This window comes from Ursus arctos, unplaced genomic scaffold (genome assembly GCF_023065955.2).
Source record: "Ursus arctos isolate Adak ecotype North America unplaced genomic scaffold, UrsArc2.0 scaffold_17, whole genome shotgun sequence".
NCBI classification, from domain to species: domain Eukaryota; kingdom Metazoa; phylum Chordata; class Mammalia; order Carnivora; family Ursidae; genus Ursus; species Ursus arctos.
In genome coordinates, this window is record NW_026622841.1 from 37,126,929 (window position 1) to 37,147,490 (window position 20,562).

General features: G+C 35.7%; 1 protein-coding gene and 1 long non-coding RNA gene across 3 annotated transcripts in view; one reads left to right on the top strand and one right to left on the bottom strand.

Annotated features, from left to right (window-relative positions):
• Window positions 1-20,562, top strand: part of NOL4 (nucleolar protein 4) — a 387,118-nt gene that overhangs the window by 354,580 nt on the left and 11,976 nt on the right. The window lies entirely within an intron of this gene.
• LOC130543931 (uncharacterized) overlaps window positions 1-20,562 on the bottom strand; it is a 110,521-nt gene that overhangs the window by 25,493 nt on the left and 64,466 nt on the right. The window lies entirely within an intron of this gene.

The following is a 20,562-nucleotide window of genomic DNA, read 5'->3' on the forward strand; positions in this document are numbered from 1 at the left end:
AAATCTCTTGATTTTTAACAAATCAAAGTACATATTTGATAAAAAAAAAAAAATACATCATTGAGTTACCCTAACCCCAACTATTACTTCTTAAAGTTTTTTTTTAAGTGAGGTATAATAGCCATATAACATAATATTATGTTAGTTTCAGGTGTACTACATTATTCAATATTTGTATACATTGCAAAATGTATAGTTAACGTATATCATCATACATAATTACAAAACTTTTTTTCTTTGTGATAAGAACTATTAAGGTCTACCATCTTACCAGCATTCAAATATGTAGTACAGTATAATAAATATATGATCACCTTGATGTATAATATATCCCCATGACTTATTTATAATTGAAAATTTGTACCTTTTGACCCCCTTTGCCTATTTTCCCACCCCCAAAACTCACCTGTGATAGCCACTAGTCTGTTCTGTGTATCTTTGAGCTTAGTTTGATTTTTTTTAAGATTCCACATATAAGTAAGATCATACAGTATTTGTCTTTCTTGGCACAACTTATTTCACTTAGTGTAAAGCCCTCAAGGATCATCCATATTGTTGCAAATGGCAAGACTTTTTAATTTAAATAAAAAGTTTATATTAAATTTTCTTTATCCTTTTATCCATCAGAGGATACTTGGGTTGTTTCCACATTTTGGCTCTTGTAAGTAATGCAGCAATGAACATGGGGGGTATATACTTTTGAGTTAATGTTTTCATTTTCTTTGCATAAATACCTAGAAGGGAAATTGCTGGATCATATGGTAATTCTATTCTTAATTTTTTGAGGACCCCCCATACTGTTTTCCACAGTGGCTGCACCAATTTGTATTACCACTAACAGTGTACATGGGGCCCTTTTCTTCACATCCTTACCAAAACTAGTTATTTCTAGTCTTTTAGATATTTTAGCCATTCTAACCAATGTAATATATCTCATTGTGGTTTTGATTTGCATTTCCCTGATGATTATTGTTGTTGAGCATCTTTTCATGTGTCTGTCGGCCATCTGCATGTCTTCTTCAGAAAAAAATGTCTATTCAGATTCTCTGCTTATTTCTTAATCAGATTGTTTGTTTTTTGGGGTGTTAAGCTATAGGATTTGTTTATATGTTTTTGGTATTAAACCTCATCAGATATATGACTTGCAAATATGCTCTCCAATTCAGTAGGTTGCCATTTATTTTTGTGGGTGGTTTCCTTTGCTGTGCAGAAGCTCTTTAGTTTTATTTAGTCACATTTGTTTATTTTTGCTTTCATAGCTTTTGCTTTTGATGACAGATTTAAAAATAATCACCAAGACTGGTGTCAAGGAATTTATGGCCTATGATTTGTTCTAGGAATTTTATCATTTCAGGTCTTACATTCATGTCTTTAATTCATTTTGGGTTCATTTTTGTCCATGGTATAAGATAGTGTCCAAAGTCTTTCTCCATTGCATATTCTTGGCACCTTTTTCATAAAATAATGAACCATATATGCATGGATTTATTTCTAGGCTCTCAATTCTGTTCCATTAATCTATGCATCTGCTTTTATGCCAATACTATTCTGTTTTGATTACTATGACTCTAGTTTGAAATCAGGGAGTGTGATGCCTCCAACTTTGTTCTTCATTCTCAAGATTTCTTTGCCTAGTCAGGGCCTTTGCCTATTCATGTTCTTTTTGTTGTGCCACACAAATTTTAGAGTTGTATGTTCCATTTCTATAACACAATGCCATTGAAATTTTGATATGGATTGCACTGAATCTGTAGATTGCTTTGGGTAGTATGGAAATTTAACAATATTAATTTTTCCAATCCATGGGTATAGCTTTTTATTTGTGTTGGCTTTAATTTTTTTCATCAATGTCTTAGAGTACAGGTCTTTCACCTCCTTGGTTAAACTTATTCCTAAATAGTTTATTCTTTTTGATGCAACTGTAAATGGAATTGTGTTAATTTTCTAATAATTTATTAATATACAGAAGCACAATACATTTTTGTATATTGATTTTGTATGAAGCAACTTCACTGAATTTAACGACTGCCCCCAAAAAACTATGTTAGGGTTTATATATGTCATCTGTGAATAATGGAAGTTTTACCTTTTCTAATTTGGGTGGCTTTTCTTTTTCTTACCTTCTCCCTCTGGTTGGGACTTCAAATACTATGTTGAATAAAAGTGGTGAGAATAGGCATCCTTTTCTTTTTCCTGGTCTTAGAGGAAAAGCTTTCAGCTTTTCAGGGTTGAGTATGAGGGTAGTCGTGAGTTTGTAATATATGGTCTTTATTATGTTAAGGTAAGTTTCCTTTCTATCTTCTCTGTGAGAGTTTTTATCATAATTGCTTAATTTTGTCAAACACTTTTTCTGAATCTATTAAGAGGATATGATTTGTATCCTTCATTTTGTTAATGTGCATCACATTGAGTTGCAGATATTGAACCATCCTTGGATCACTAGACTAAATCTCATTGGGTGATAGTGAATGATCCTTTTAATGCATTTAGATTTGCAAATATTTTATTGAGAATTTTTGCATTTATGTTCATCAGGGATATTGGCCTATAATTTTGTGTCATCCTTGTCTGATTTTAGTATCAGAGTAATGATGGCCTTGAAAAAAAATGAGTTTGGAAATGCTTCCTTCTTATTTTTTGGATGAGTTTGAGAAGGAGTGATAGTCATTCTTTGAATATTTGGTAGAATTCACCAGTGAAGCCATCTGGTTCTGGACTTTTGTATGTGTGGAAGTTTGATGACTGATTCAATCTCTTTACTAGTAATCAGTTCATTCAGATTTTTTAATTCATGAGTCAGTCTTGGTAGTTTGCATGTTTCCAGGAATTTGTTTCTTCTATGTTGTCCAATTTGTTGGTGCATAATTGTTTCTAGAAGTCTCTTACAATCCTTTGTATTTCTGTGGTATTAGTTGTAATGTCATCTTGCATTTTGGTTTTGATTTGAGTCCTCTCCTTTTTTATTAGTCTAGCCAAAGGTTGTCAATTTTGTTTATCTTTTTGAAGAACCAGGTCTTGGTTACATTGATTTTTTTTCTATTGCCTTTTCAATCTTTATTTCCATTCTGATCTTTGTTATTTCTTTCCTTCTACTCACTTTGGACTGCATATGTTCCTCTTTTTCTAGCTCTTTGAGGTGAAAGGTGTTTGAAATGTTCTTGTTTCTTGAGGTAGCCATTTATTGTTGTGAACTTCCCTCTTAGAATTCCTTTTGTTGGGGTGTCTGGATGGCTCAGTTGGTTAAACAGCTGACTCTTGGTTTCAGCTCAGGTCATGATCTCAGGGTTATGAGATTAAACCCCACATCTGGCTCCACACTCAGCACAGTCTGCTTGGGAATCTCTCCCTCAGCTCCTCCCACTCGTGTGTGTGCTCTCTCATTAAATAAATAATCAGTCTTTTTAAAACCTCTGCTTTTGCTGCATCCCTTAATACCTTGAGACATATGAAAACTTTCTTTTGTAATTTTTCCTTTGACCAATTGGTGGTTTAATCTCCATGATTTGTGAATTTTCTGCTTTTCTTGTACTTGATTTCTAGTTCATACCATTGCGTTCAGAAAAGATGCTTGATAAGATGTCAATCTTCTTAAATTTATTAAACTTATTTTGTGACCTAAAATGAACTATCCTGGAGAATATTTCATGTGTACTTAAGAAGAATGTGTTGTTTGACAGAATGTTCTGTGTATGTTTGTTAAGCCAATCTGGTCTAATGTGTTAAGAATGCTGTTTCCTTTTAATTTTCTATGTCTTGAATCTGTATTTTTACCCCCAAGGTTTATTGATTAAAAGGATATTAAGGAGAAAGTTTTATTTCACATGGGTCACTGTTTCCATCATGTTTTTTTTTCCTTTATAGTTTTGAATAATTGTAATTCAATTGAATTAAATGTGGGCACTTTTTAAAATTTATGATATAATTGACGTATAACATTGTTTAAGGTATACCATGTGTTATTTATATATTGCGATATGATTACCACTGTAGTGTTAGTTAACACTTCTATCATGTCACAATTTTTTTTTGTGGTGGTGCAACAATTAAGATCTAGTCTCTTAGCAATTTTGACGTTTCTAATACAGCATTCATTATTTATAATGACTAAGCTGTGCATTAGATCTCTAGGACTTATTTATCTACTTGCTCTAAGTTTGTACCCTTAATCTCTCACCCCCTCATACTACCATTATACAATATGTTTTTTAAATTTGTATTTTATAGATTACACGTTTATAAGGGATATCCTAGAGTATGTGTCTTTTTCTGGCATGTTACTTAGCATAACATCTTCAAGAACCATCCACGTAGTTGGAAATGGCAGGATCGACTTCTTTTACTTGGCTAAATATTCTATTGTATATATATGCCACAACTTCTTCATCCATTGACAGTCACCTATGCTGTTTCCATATTTCGGCTATCATGAATAAACATGGGAGTGTATATATCTCTTCAGCATCTTCAGCATTTTATTTCCTTTGGATATATACTCAGAAGTGGTTTGCTGGATTATTCGGTAGTTTTAATTTTTTGAGGAACCTCCATACTGTTCCATTGTGGCGACACCAATTTATATTCCACCTCCTTGCCAACATTTGTTATTTCTTGTCTTCTTGATGGTAACCATTCCTACAGCTGTGAGTTGATAGCTCATTGTAGTTTTGATTCCCATTTCCCTAATAGTAAGTGATGTTGAATATCTTTTCATGTACCTGTTGGCCATTTGGAAGTCTTCTTTGGAAAACATCTATTTAATTCTGCCATCTTGTAATTGGATTGTTTTGAGTTGTGTGAGTTCCTTATATATTTTGGATATTAACCCATTATCAAATGTGTTTTGCAAATATTTTCTTCCATTCTATAGTTTGCCTTTTCATTTTGCTAATTTGGTGTAATGCCACATGTTGATTTTTGCTGCTGTTGCTTTTTGTGTTATATCCCAAAAAATCATTGCATAGACCAATGTCAAAAACTTCTTCCCTGTGTCTTTTTCTAGGAGTTTTATGACATGAGGTCTTATGTTTAAGTCTTTAATCCATTTCAAGTTAATTTTTGTGAGTAGGGTAAGGTAGGGGTCCAATCTGATTTTTCTGCATGTGGCTGTCCAGTTTTCCTAGCACTTTATGTTGGGGAGCCTATCCTTTTCCTATTGAGTGTTCTTGACTCCCTTGTCAAATATTAGTTAACTCTATAGGGAAGAGTTTAGTTCTGGGTTCTCAATTTTGTTTTATTTGTATGTGTGTCCATTTTTATGCCAGTACCATACTTTTTTTTTAAGAGGGTGCACATGTACACAAGTGGGAAGGGATGGGCAGAGGGAGAGGGAGAGAGAGAAAATGAGAAAATCTTAAGCAGGTTCATGCCCAGCATGGAGCCTGATGTGGGGCTCAGTCTCACAACCCTGAGATCATGACCTGAGCTTAAATAAAAAGTCAGTTGCTTAACCAACTGAGCCACCCAGCTGCCCCCACTACCATACTATTTATTTATAGCTTTATTCTTTATCAAGATTATTGGGAGTATTTTTGTGGTTCTATGCAAGTTTTAAAATTGCTTACTAGTTCTTTAACAATGCCATTGGAATTTTTAAAGGAGTTGCATTGTATCTACAGATGGCTTTGGGTAACATGGATACTAACAATGTTAACCTCTTCTGATCTATGAACATGGATATCTTTATGTTTGTTTGCATCTTTTTTCATCAAAGTCTTGTTTTCATTGTACAGGTATTTTATTCTGAGTGGGATAGTTTTATTTGTTGTTAGTGCATGGAAACAACTGCTTTCTGATTGATTTTATATCTTGCAACTTTACTGAATTTGTTGATTAGTTCAAGATTTTCTGTATATAAGGTCATATCGTCTACAAGTAATGGGAGTTTTATATCTTCCTTTCTCATTTGTGTGTATGTGTATGTGTGTGTATATATTTATTTATCGGCCTAATGGCTCTAAGTCTTCCAACATTATGTTGAATAAGAATAGTAAGAGTGGGCAACCTTGTCTTGTTCCTGATCTTAGTGTAAAATCTACCTTTCACCATTGAGTATGATGTTAACTGGGCGTTTGTCCAATAAGGACTTTATAATGTTATGTTCCTTCTGAACCCAATTTGAGGAGAGTTTTTATCAAGAAAGGATGTATTCCATCAAATACTTTTTCTGCATCTTGAGATAATGATTTTTATCTTTTATTCTGTTAATGTGATGTATTACATTTATTGATTTGTGTATGTTGAACCATCTTTGCATCCCAGGGATAAATCTCACATGGACATGGTATATAATCCTTTTAATGGATTGCCAAATTTGGCTCACGAATATTTTGAGAATTTTGAATTTTCATTAATATTTTTGCTCTCTAGTTTTCTGGTAGTATTCCTGATCTGGCTGTGGTATCAGGGTTATTTTTGCCTTGTAAAATGAGTTTGGAGGTGTTCCCTCATCTTCAAACTTTTGGGAAGGATTTGCATTAATTCTTCAAATGTGTGGTAGAACTTGCCGGTGAGGCCATCTGGTCCTAGGGTTTTATGTCTTGATTACTGATATAATCTCCTTACTCATTATTGGTCTATTTAAATTTTCTAGTTTGTCTGTTTTGGTCTTGGTAGGTTTTATGTTTTTAGGAATTTATTCATTTCTTCTGGGTTGTCCACTTTTTCAGCGTATAATTGTTCATAGCAGTTTCTTATGATTTTGTTTTTCTGTCATATCAGTTTTAATTTCAATTTTTGATTTCTCTTTTTCCCTTGAGTCTAGCCAAAGGTTTGTCAATTTTTTTACATTAATGTAATTTTTTTTCCTTCTGCTTTGGGCTTAGTTTTTCTTTTTCTGGTTCCTTGATATGTAAAGTTTGTGATCTATTTTCTTAATATCATTATAAACTTCCCATAAAAGAACTTCTTTTGCAGTATCTCATAGATTTTGGTAGATTGCCATTTGCATTATTTATTTCCCTTTTGATTTCTTTGACCCATTGTTCAGAAAGTTTGTATTACATTTGCACATATTTATAAATTGAGCTGTCTTCTTGACTTCTAGTTTCATACTTTTGTGATTAGAAAAGATTCTTCATATGATTTCAGTCTTCTAAGACTTGTTTTATGTCTTACAATATGATCTGCCCTGGAGAATATTTCATGTGCAATTGAAAAGAATGTGCATTCCACTGTTATTGGATAGGATGATCTGTAGATGTCTGTTAGAGCCATTAGGTCTAATGTATGGTTCAAGCCAATGTTACCTTATTGATTTTCTATCCGGATGACCTATGTATTGCTGAAATTAGGTTATTGAAGGCCCCTATTATTACTGCATTGTCTCTTTCTCTCCAGATTAATATTTGCACGATATATTTACATTCACTGATGTTTAACTTACATATTTATAAATATGTACCTTCTTCCTGAATCAACCCTTTTATCATTATACAGTGACCTTTTTTGTCTCTTACCATTTTTGGTTAAAGTCTATTTTGTCTGGTGTAAGTAAGTATAGCTAACTGCACTTTTCCATTTGCATTGAATATTTTTTCATGCCTTCACTTTCAATCTATGTATGTTCTTAAAATTCAAGTGAGTCTTGGAGGCATCATATAATCGGGTCTTTTTTTTAATTCATCCAGCAATTCTGTGGCTTTTGATTAGTGAATTAAATCAATTTACATTTAGTTATAATTGATGTATGTTATTTTATTGATTGCTTTCTGGTTGTTTTGTATTTCCATTTTTTTTTTCTCTGTTTCTGCCTACCTTTGTAAATTGGTAATATTCTATGGGGGTTAGCTCTGTTTCCCCATTTTTTCTCTTTAGTATATGCTAAGTTTTCCCTAGAGGCTTACATAAAAAGAGCCAATTTTTAAGCCAATAGCAACTTAAATGTAATTGCCTACAAAATCTTCACTTTATTATGCTGTTTTATTCATTAGAGTTACTATAATTTTTAATAAGTGGTTAACACACTCTGACTATATATTTACGTTTACTAATGTGTTATATAGTTTTGTATGTTTTCATGTTGCTGAGTAGTCTCTTTTCTTGCCTCTTAATGACCTGATTTTAGCATTTCTTTCATGGCAAGTCTAGTTGTGATTAACTCCATCAGCTCTTGTTTTTATGAGATTATATGGCAAAATTATCCTTCAGATATTGAAGGAAAAAATACAGTATTCTTGCTTGGTAATTCCTTTTTTCAGTACTTTCCCAGCCAGTGGGATTTCTGCTGATAGCCTAGGGGAGGGTTACCTTGTAGGTTAAAATCTTTTTTCTCAGCTGATTTTAGGATTCTTTTATGTTTCCCAGTTTCATTATAAGTTATCTTAATTTCTTTTTACATTGAGATAATATCTCACCCTATTATCTTTCATGAACTTGGATGCCCAAGTTTTTCCCCAGCTTCGGGAAGGTCTCAGCTATTATTTAAATTTTCTGTGTTTTACTCCCTCTTCTCCCTCTGGTATACTAACTATTCCAATATTTGTTTCTTTACTCTTTTCTGCTCTGACTTGGTAATTTCCAAATTCCTGTCCTCTAATTTGAGTATTCCAATGGCTTTACTCTGCTACAGATGTTCTCTACTGCAATTTTCATTTTGCTGGTTCTTTTTTATGTCTCTGGTAAGTATATCATTTTTTGTCATAGAATGGTCTTCCTGGGTTTTCTTGCAATTCATTGAATTTCTTCTAAATAGCTATTTTGAGTTCTTTATGAGCAATATCCTGAAATACCATGTCTCAGAGCTTAGTATCACCAAAGATGTTATTTTTTAAATTACTATTTCCTTGATTGTTCATATTTCACATTTGAAGTGGCGGATACCTCCTTAAATCTGTATGAGTTACCTTCACACTATTCATTGTGCTTTTATATTTAGGGTTTTCTCTTTAACAGAAAGGGGTGCTATATAGTTCACATTTGTGTTTTCTCCCTTGCCCACAGCTCCTGATCTGTTTTTCTGATGATAGCACTCCATTTACCAGACCTGCTCTCAGTGCTCCACTCAGTAGTGTGTACAAGGAGTCAGCTGCAGACTGGGGGGAGATGTGGGCTCAGCACTTAGGGCATTGAGGGAGATCCTGGGGTGAGGCGCTCCCAGCCACCACGGGCAGATTTCTTGCTGAAGTCTTGAGCTTAATAGCAAGAACCCTGTCACTTTCATGTCATTTGATATTATCTGCATCTTCACAGTTACAGCTGCTGGACAATTCAGTCCTTTGTTTTGTTGTGGGGAGTGGAGAACCTAGGGTAAAAATTCCTTTTTGTTTGTTGGCTCCAATGACATGCTGGAGCCTCTCCCTGGGACGACTGACTTTATCTGTGGGTATTTGTCCAGGTCCATGCCCTCCAAGTTTTTTTCATAACCTCAATGAGAGGGATTGAGCCAGGTCTGCCAGCTTTGCTGTTTCCACAGCTCAGACCAGGGTCTGTTTGCCTGTTACTGGACGCACAGGTGGATGAGGTTCCTTCTGGGTCTCCTGATGTATAGTCTGGATCCTACACTTCTCAGAAAGGTGCTCCAGTTCTTGGGTGTATATATTTTTATTCCTTTTTTTTTTGAACAATGAATTAATGAAGGAACGTCTTACACTGCCATAATGCTGATGTCAGTCCTGGGCATGGTTTTTAAACATACAGAATAGCCATACTTGCTGACCTTAAATCAACTTTATTAAATAATTAAATTGAAGCTATTTATTTGTAAAAGAATGCTAGAAGTTTTTCAAATTTCATTTTTTTTCTGTTTGTTAACCTTTAATAATTAGACTGAGTAAAGTGAATACTCCAGAGGTAGAAGGATCTGCCCATCCCATTTCACCCACACTTCCAAAAATTGGCTATAAACAAACATCTTTAAATTTCTTGAGATTTGGGCAAATAATTAAAGCTCAAATTTTAAAAACAAATGGATCAGAATAAAGCATCTCATTTATACTTTGTCCTATAAACCTATAATAGCATGTAGCATTTATAGGATTCCATAGATAACTATTTCCATAATTATGTTTATAGTGAATTTTGAGGTACTTAAAATATGTGAATAGAAATGTCATAGACATTATGCTTTCTTTTGATAGTCATGAGAATATTGGAAAATTGCTAAAGAAAAATTATTCTAGCATACATTAAGGAATTAATGACATGACAAAGCTGAGTCAGTGTTGCATTTTTATAATATTGCAGTTATTAGCTATAAATATTTATTGTTGGGAATCCTAACTCTGGAGGGGTCATTATCTCACTTATGTCTTACCTCGTGAGCCATCCGAATTTCTGCCATGGTCGTAGTTAAGTTTTTTTAATCACTATAGTATTAACATTTTGTGGGGGTGTGTGTTTAACATCCTGAGATCAAAGTAATTTTACACACAATGTTAATTAGTTTCAGGTGTACAACAGTGATTAACTGTTGTGTTCACCATAAGTGCAGCTACCATCTGTCACTATACTCAAATTTTAAAAATTATTGAAAACAAAACAAACACAGAAAAGAATCTAAATGAATAAAATGCCAGGCTGAATTTCATTTCCCTTGAATTTTACCATTGAGCAAATAGCAACTCTTATTTTATAATAAACATGCCTTACCTCAAAACATTAAAATGATTTAGAATACCTTCCATTTGGGATATCAGAGTTGAAATTATCTTCATATGAGGGTTATGGGGAAGATGGCAGAGTTAGTTAAGAGGATCCTAAACTCACTTAGTCCCATGGATGCATCTAGATAAATGACCCTATGACTGGTATAACAAACTCCACTACTAAATGTAGAGAAGAGCTTGGGAAGGGTAGAGATGTGAGAGAGCTAAACCTTGTAGGTATAGGCAGAAACCACAGGTGTTGGGTGAGAAACAGACCACCACACTGGGAAGCCTGCACAGGGAAGACAACTTCCCATAGCATTTGGCTTTGAAAACCAGAAGGACTGAATTTCCCGAGTTCTTACACCCAGTAGGACGTAAAGCCTGGCACTCTAAAAATCAGCGGACTTGGCTCAGAGAGCTTAGAGGGTACTAGGAGACTGAGTCCTTGCCCTTTAAGGGTGCAACAAAGAGACTGAGGTGATAGAAGCAGCAGTTTGAAAAACATCTGGGGCACACCAGAGGGAGAGTTAGTTAATCTCACAGGTCCCTGAGGGACTTCTCCAGGAACAAATGAGCTGGCAGGCACCATTTCCCTCCCATGCCCCCAGCATAATCACACAGTCACCTGCAGGAGTCAGTGTAAGCAATTTAGGTAGTGAATGCCTATGCAGCACTATGCCCCATCCTCTCCCAGTGGTCCTGATTCAGTCCTGGCCCTGCAAGCCTCTCCCCCAGAAGACCACAGCAAACCTTGCCAACATTGCCTCTCCCAACCTCCTACAGAGGTCATATGCACCTTGTTAAAACTGTACCCCCTGCCCACATTTTGCAGAACAGCCATAGCTAGCCCAGTCTCAGCTGTTGTTCTGTGTCCCCTGTGGAAGAAGACAGGTGACACCTTGTTAAAAATGTGTGCCTCTCCCCCTACTTTCAAGAACAAGAGACATAGCTGACTTTCCTAACACAAAGAAACAGAGTTAGGAAAAAAAGAGGAATGTGCCCCAAATGAAAGAACAGGACAAAATCATAGCAAGAGACCTAAGGAAACAGGAGATAATATACCTGATTATAGAATTTAAGGTAATGATCATAAAGATACTCACTGTACTTGAGAAAAGAGTGGATGACATCAGTGAGACACAGCACAGAGATAAAAAAGACCCATTCAGAGACGAAGAATACAATAAATAAAATGAAGAATATACTTGAGTGGATAAATAGCAGCTAGAGGAAGCAGAGGAATGAATTAATGACCTGGGAGACAGTAATGGAAAGTAATCAAGAAGAAAGGGTTATGCAAAGTGAGAATAGACTTAGGGAACACTCCATCAAGCATAGTAATATTTGCATTATAGGTTTCCCAGAAGTAGAAAGAGAAAAGAGGACAGAAAATGTACTTGAAGTAACAACTGAAAACTTCCCTAATATGGGGAAGGAAACAGATCCCCAACAAAATCAACCACGAGGTCCACACCAAGACACATGGTAATTTTAATGGCTAAAAGTAGTGATAAAGAATAAAATTTAAAAGCATCAAGACAAAAAAGAGGACAGTTTCATACAAGGGAAACTCTGTAAGACTATCAGCTGGTTTTTCAGCAGAAACTTTGATATAGCGTGCCCCTCTCTTCTTGCCTGCAAAGTGTTGAATGGGAAAAATCTGCAGCCAATGATACTCTATCCACCAAGGCTATCGTTCAGAATAGAAGGAAAGAATTTAACAGACAAAAAGTAAAGTTCATGACCACTGAACCAGCCCTACAAGAAATATTAAAGGACTCTTTGAAAGACCATGAGATTATGAAAAGTAGAAAACACAAAAGCCAAAAAAATGTATCTGGAAACATCAGTGAAGGGATTCGCAAAATAAAAGGATGTAAAATACACCACCATATACATAAAATGGGAGGGAGAGGAGAATGAATTCAACCTTAACGTAACCACAAACTTCATATACACTGCTATATGCAGATGTTATATACAAACCTATTGGTAACCACAAACCAAAACCCAGTAATAGACATGCAAAGAATAAAGGAATCCAGGTATATCACTAAAGACAGCCAGCAAACAAAGAGCGAGAAAGAATCAGAGAAAAACTATGAAACCAACCACAAAACAAGTAACAAAATGGCAATATATCCATATCAATAATTACTTTGAATGTAAATGGACTAATCAAAAGTAAGTGAAAGAGTGGATTAAAAAACAAGACCCATCCATATGCTGCCTCCAGTAGACTCTTGCAGACTGAAAGACACCTGCAGATTGAAAGTGAGGGGATCAGTAACTGTTGAGAACTCGTTCTGATAGAACGAGTTCTCAACATTTGCTGCAACATGGACAGCACTGGAGGAGATAATGCTAAGTGAAATAAGTCAAGCAGAGAAAGACAATTATATGATTTCTCTCATCTATGGAACATAAGAACTAGGAAGATCAGTAGGGGAAGAAAGGGATAAAGAAAGGGGGGGTAATCAGAAGGGGGAATGAAGCATGAGAGACTATGGACTATGAGAAACAAACTGAGGGCTTTGGAGGGGAGGGGGGTGGGGGAATGGGATGGACTGGTGATGGGTAGTAAGGAGGGCACGTGTTGCATGGTGCACTGGGTGTTATACACAACTAATGAAGCATCAAGCTTTACATCGGAAACCAGGGATGTACTGTATGGTGACTAACAAAGAAAAAAAGTGAGGGGATCGAGAAACATTTATCATGCAAAAGATGTCAAAAGAAAGCTGGGGTAGCGATACTAATATCAGACTTTAAAACAAAGACTGTAACAAGAGACAAGGACACTACATAAATAATAAAGGGGACAATCCCAACAAGATATAACAATTGTATTTCTGCACCCAACATAAGAGCACCCAAATACATTAAAGTGATAGCAAAGGAACTAATCAATAGTAATAACAATGATAGTAGGGGACTTTAACACCCTACTTACATCAACAGATCATTAAAACAGAAAGTCAACAAAAGGGTGGTTTTTTAAATTTTACTTCCAGTTAATATACAGTGTTATATTAGTTTCAAATGTACAATATAACGATTCATCAATTCCATAGATCACCCAGTGCTCATTACAACTGCCCTCTTTAATCCCCATCACCTATTTAATCCATGCATCCACCCTCTCCCCTCTAGTAACCATCCGTTCTCTCAAGAGTTTCTTGATTTTTCTCCTTGTTTCTTAAATTCTACATGAGCAACATCATATGGTATTTGTCTTTATTTCATTTAGCCATACTCTTTAGCTCCATCCATGCTGCTGCAAATGGCAAGATTTCATTCTTTTTATGACGAATAATATTCTATTATATAACTATACCAAGTCTTTTTATCATCAATTGATGGACACTTGGGCTGCTTCCATACCTTGGCAATTGTAAATACTGCTGTAAACATAGCGTGTATGTATTCCTTTGAAATAGCGTTCTTGTATTCTTTGGGTAAACACCTAGTAGTGTGATTGCTGGATCATAAGTTCTATTTGTAACTTTCTAGGGAACCTCCATACTGTTTTCCACAGTGGCTGTATAGTTTGCCTTCCCACTAGCAGTGCAAGAGGGTTCCTTTTTTCCATATCCTTGCCAATAGCTGTTGTTTGTGTTGTTGATTTTAGCCATTCTGACAGGTGTGAGGTGTTCTCTCGTAGTTTTGATTTGCATAGGAAACAGTGGCTTTGAATGACACATTGGACCAGATGGATTTAAGAGTATATTCAGAACATTCCTTCCTAAAACTCCAGAATATACATGCTTTTCAAGTGCACATGGAACATCTTCAGAGTAGATCACATATTAGGCCACAAAAGAAGTCTCCACAAAATAAATATTGAAGTCATACCATGCATCTTTTCTGGCCATATTATTATGAAACTAGTCATCAACCACAAGAAAAAAATCTAGGAACAACACCATTCATGGAGGTTAAATAGCATGCTACTTAAAAATGAATGGGTCAACCAAGAAATGAAAGAAGAAATAAAAAATTACATGGAGACAAAGAAAATGAAAACACAATGGTCAATATCTTTGAGATGCAGCAAAGTGTTTCTGACAGGGGGACGTTTATAGCAATACAGGCATACCTCAAGAAGGAAGAATAATCTCAGACAACCTAACCAAAGGAGCTAGAAAAAGAACAAAACCCAATACCAGCAGAAGGAAATAGTAAAGATAAATAAGTGATATGGAAACTAAAAAAAACCACTCCAGCTGATCAAAACCAAGAGCTGGTTCTTTGAAAAGGTCAACAAAATTGATAAGCCTCTAGGCAGACTCATAAATAAAGAAGTGGTCTCAAAATCACAAATGAAAGAGGAGAAATAACAACCCACAACCTAGAAGTGCAAACAATTGTAAGAGAGAATTATGAAAAATGGATACATTTCAAGAAACAGATAACCTACCAAAACTTAAGCAAGAAGAAATGGACAATTTGAACAGACCAATTACCAGCAATGAAATTGAATCAGTAATCAAAAACTTTCCATCAAACGAAAGTCCAGAACCTGGCTTCACAGGTGAATTGTACCAATCATTTAAAGAAACTTTAATGCCTATTCTTCTCAAGCTGTTCCAAAAAAGAAAAAAACCTTCCAAATTCAGTCAATGAAGGCAGCATTACTAGGATACCAAAACTGGATAAAGACACTACAACAAGAGACCACCAGACCAGTATCTCTGATGAACAACCACATACTAGCAAATGAAATCCAACAATATATTTAAAAAGTCATTCACCACCATCAAGTGGGATTTATTCTTCAGATGCAAGGCTGTTTCAATATTTGCAATTCAATCAACATGACGTTGCATTAATAAGAGAAAGGATAAAAACCTTATGTTCATTTCCATAGATGCAGAAAAAGCATTTGACAAAGTACATCAATTTATGATAAAAACCCTTAACAAGATAGGTTTAGAGGGAACAAACCTCAATCATAAAGGCAACAAATGAAAACCCTTCAGCTAACATTAACTAAATGCTAAAAAAAATCCTAGCCATGGCAATCAGACAAAAATAAAGAAAAGGCATCTAACCTAGGAAGGAAGAAGTAAAACTTTCACTATTTACAGATGACATCATATTGTATATAGAAAACCCTAAGGATTCTACAAAAAATCTGCTAGAAGTGATAACCGAATTCAGTAAAGTCATAGGATACAAAATCAATGTACAGAAATCTGTTGCCTTTCTATACACTAATAAAGCATCAGAAAGAGAAATTAAGAAAGCAATCCCATTTACAATTGCACCAAAATTAATGAGATACCTTAGGAATAAATTTAACCAAGGAGGTGAAAGACCTGTACTATAAAACATCAATGAAAGAAATTGAATACAACACATATGGAAAGACATTCTAAGCTCATGGATTAGAAAAACAAATATTCTTAAAATGTCTATATTACCCAAAGAATCCTTATCAAAATACCTACAGCATTTTTCACAGAATTAGAATAATTGTATCACAAGATCTCAAAAAGCCTAAGCCATCTTAAAAAAAACTGGAGCACCACAATTCCAGACTTCAAGTTATATTACAAAGCTATAGTAATCAAAACAGTAGGTACTGGCACAAAAATAGACACATAAATCAATGGAACAGAGTAGAAAACCCAGAAATAAACTTGCATTTTTATGGTCAATTACTCTTCAACAAAGGAGGCAAGAATATACAGTGGGGAAAAAGTCTCTTCAACAAAGGGTGTTGGGAAAACTGGACAGCAACATGCAAAAGAATGAACTGGAACACAGTCGTATGCCATACACAGAAATAAACAAAATGGATTAAAGACCTAAATGTGAGACCTGAAACCATAAAAGGCTAGAATAGAGCACAGGCAATAATTTCTCTGACATTGGCCATAACATTTTTCTAGATATGTCTCCTGAGCCAAGGGAAATAAAAGCAAAAATAAACTATTGGGGCTATCAGAACAAGCTTCTGCACAGTGAAAGAAACAATCAACAAAACTAAGAGGAAACCTAAATGGGAGAAAATATTTGCAAATGAAATATCCAATAAAGGGTTAATATCCAAAATATATAAGGAACTGATACAACTCAACACCCAAAAAACAAATAATGGGCAAAAATTGACAAGGCAAGAAACAACAATTGCTGGAGAGGATGTGGAGAAAGGGGATCCCTTTTACATTGTTGGTGGGAATGCAAATTGGTACAGCCACTCTGGAAAACAGTGTGGAGGTCCCTTAAAAAGTTAAAAATTGAGCTACCCTATGACCCAGCCATTGCACTACTGGGTATTTACCCCAAAGATACAGACGTAGTGAAGAGAAGGGCCATATGCACCCCAATGTTCATAGCAGCATTGTCCACAATAGCTAAATCGTGGAAGGAACCGAGATGCCCTTCAACAGATGACTGGATTAAGAAGTTGTGGTCCATATATACAATGGAATATTACTCAGCAATCAGAACGAGTTCTCAACATTTGCTGCAACATGGACGGCACTGGAGGAGATAATGCTAAGTGAAATAAGTCAAGCAGAGAAAGACAATTATCATATGATTTCTCTCATCTATGGAACATAAGAACTAGGGAAATCGGTAGGGGAAGAAAGAGGGGGTAATCAGAAGGGGGAATGAAGCATGAGAGACTATGGACTCTGAAAAACAAACTGAGGGCTTCAGAGGGGAGGGGGGTGGGGGAATGGGATGGACTGGTGATGGGTAGTAAGGAGGGCACATATTGCATGGTGCACTGGGTGTTATATGCAACTAATGAATCATTGAACTTTACATCAGAAACCAGGGATGTACCGTATGGTGACTAACATAATATAATAAAAAAAACATTAAAATAAAAAAAAATGGGCAGAAGACATGAACAGACATTTCTCCAAAGGCGACCTACAGATGGCCAACAGACACATGAAAAGATGCTTAACATCTCTCATTATCAGGGAAATGACAATCGAAACAACAAGATATCACTTCACACCTGTCAGAATGGCTAAAATAAAAAACACAGGAAACAAGTGTTAGTGAAGATGTGGAGACAAAGGAACCCTCTTGCCCTATTGGTGGGAATGCAAACCAGTGCAGCCACTGTGGAAGACAGTATGGACATTCCTCAAAGTTAAAAATAGAACTACAAACTAATTCAGATGGATACATGCACCCCTATGTTTATTGTAGTATTATTTACAATAGCTAAATTATGGATGCAGCCCAAGTACCCACAAATAAATTGATAAAGCAGAAGTGAGATATGGATTATTATTTGGCCATCAAAAAGAATGAAATCTTGCCATTTGCAACAACATGGATGGAGCTAGAGAGTATAATGCTAAGCCAAATAAGAGAAAGACAAACACCATATGATTTTACTTGTATGTGAAATTTAAGAAACCAACTAACAAAGGAGAAAAGAGAAAGACAAACCAAGAAAGAGACTCTAGAGAACAAACTGATGGTTACCAAAGGAGAGGTGGGTGGAGGGATGGGTGAAATAGGTGAAGGGGATTAGAGAGTATATTTACCATGATGGGCACTGAGTAATGTGTAGGAATCTGAGTCAGTGTATTGTACACCTGAAGCTAATATAACACTGTTAACTATGCTGCAAAATCTAGAGAACTTAATGTTAAAAAGATACATGAATATGATGGTTAATTTTAAGTGTCAACTTGACTGGTCATAGGGTACCCAGACATTCAGCCTAACATTATTCTGGGTTTGTCTAAATGAGATTAACTTTTGAATTGATAGACTAAAGGAGATGGTTCTAATATGGGTGGACATCCTCCAATCAAATGAAGACCTGACTAGAACAAAAAGGTTAAGTCAGAGCAAAATCCATCTGTTTGAGCTGGATAGCAGTCAGCTCTTGCTTTTGGACTTGAACTGAAAAAAATAAATCCGTAACCTGGGGTCTTGAGCCTGCAGACTTTCAGGCTAGAACTTATACAGTCACGTCTCCTGGTTCTCAGGCCTTAGGACTTTGACTGAACCTGCGCAGTCAGCTTTCCTTAGTGTCTAGCCCGTCAGCTGCCGATCTTGGCGCTTCCCAGCCTCCATAATCATGCGAGCTAACTCATTACAAATAATACACACATACACATATATTAGCTGTTGGTTCTGTTTCTCCGGAGAACCTTGATTAATACAATGAGTTACATCAACTTGAATAAATCCTTAGACTTTAACCTAAATAATCCATGAATCCTCTATTACTGAGAAGTTATTAAGTCAAGGATAGGATTACAGGTAAGAATCAGATCTCATTTAACATTGATAATTTCATTTCCCCTGCTCCAACAACCTAACAAATGGACAAAAGTAGTAGCACTAGTCACATTTTACTTGTGAATCTCAGAGGACGTGTGATCTGCCCAAGTTCACAGTTCACATATCTTTATGTGAAACTTTCTGTATTAAGACTTGAACCCAGGTTTTTCACATATTAGTTTCATTATATCTTTATTAAATGAGATTTCATTATTTGAAGATGAAACCTGTGTCCAAGTCCAAATTCTTCAGTAGAGTTTTACTACTTACGTGGGTTACTAATACTTTATTATAGGTAGAGTTTCCATTTAATTTGCATCTTTAAAATGTCTTCAAATATTTCTGGAAATAGATTGAATAAAAACACATAAACAGATAAATTCTACAGCTGACATTTTAAAATTTTAGTTTATCAGGGTTTCCTGTTAACTTAAAAATGGAACAAGATAACCAGTATAAAAGAATAAAACAAAAATCCAGTTTTTCCTGAGGGCATTCTGGAGATTTTTCTCATCTTGCCCCTTGTTTACTAAACTTCCAACTAATCCTTGGAAACTTTAGAAAGGTAAAACTTTAGGGGCACCTGCATGGCTCAGTTGGTTAAGTATCCCACCCTCGACTTCGGCTCAAGTCATGATCTCAGGGTTGTGGGATAGAACCCTGTGTCAGGCTCCCCTCTCAGTGTGGAGTCTGCTGGAGATTCTCTCTCTCCCTCTTCCTTTGTTCCTTTCCCCCCCACCACGCCCCCCAACCCCTCCCCTCGCATTCTAAGTAAGTAAATAAATACTTTAAAAAAAAAAAACAAAGGAAAGGTAAAACTTTTATCATGGTGTGGGTGGTGAAGGCAGAACCCTATACTCTAAGCAATTAAGATATTTTTAGCCGCAGCTCTGAAAAATAATAAATGGATATTCTGGGCTTATTAATTTGGGGGTGGTTGCTTCCTGTTCCTTGAATAAAAAGTAAACATGTATGAAAATGCATAAACTCAAGTAGTATAATAATTCATTATACCCTCATGTAGGATGTTTGATTCAACTGAAGTTAAAAAACAATTCTCTGTACTGCAGTGTTTGTGTCATTTCCCACAAGCCAAAACTAGGCACAAAACAAACATGCTGAGTTGTTTCCCTCACAAATTTCTAAGACTCTGCTGGTACAGTGACTCACACTGCCAGGTCTTTCTACAGTTTATCAGAATTAGTAAGGTCTCTACAAAATGTTGAATTTGAAGCTCAAGTGGAAAGGCCACACAATGAAAAAACTTAAGGCAATTTACAGAGCCGAGTGCCAGCAGTTAGCAAATCTAACTAGAGCGAAGACGGGCCTTCCATTTTTTTTTTTTTTTTTTTTTTTTTAAGATTTTATTTGACAGAGAGAGTCAGAGAGAAAGGGAATACAAGCAGGGAGAAGCAGGCTCCCAGCTGAGCGGGGAGTCTGACTTGGGACTCGATCCCAGGACTCTGGGATCATGACCTGAGCCGAAGGCAGACGCTTAACGACTGAGCCACCCAGGCACCCCAAGACTGGCCTTCCTAATGGGGGAAACAATGGAGTCTTTTCAAATTCTGTAGAGAAACTCGTCAACTGCATTTTTACTCTTTGGTGGTTTTTGGTTTTGTTTTGTTTAACAAGGAACATTTAGATGAGAAACATGAAATAGAACAAATGGATTAAGACAATGGAAAAGATTAAGTATGGGAAGACC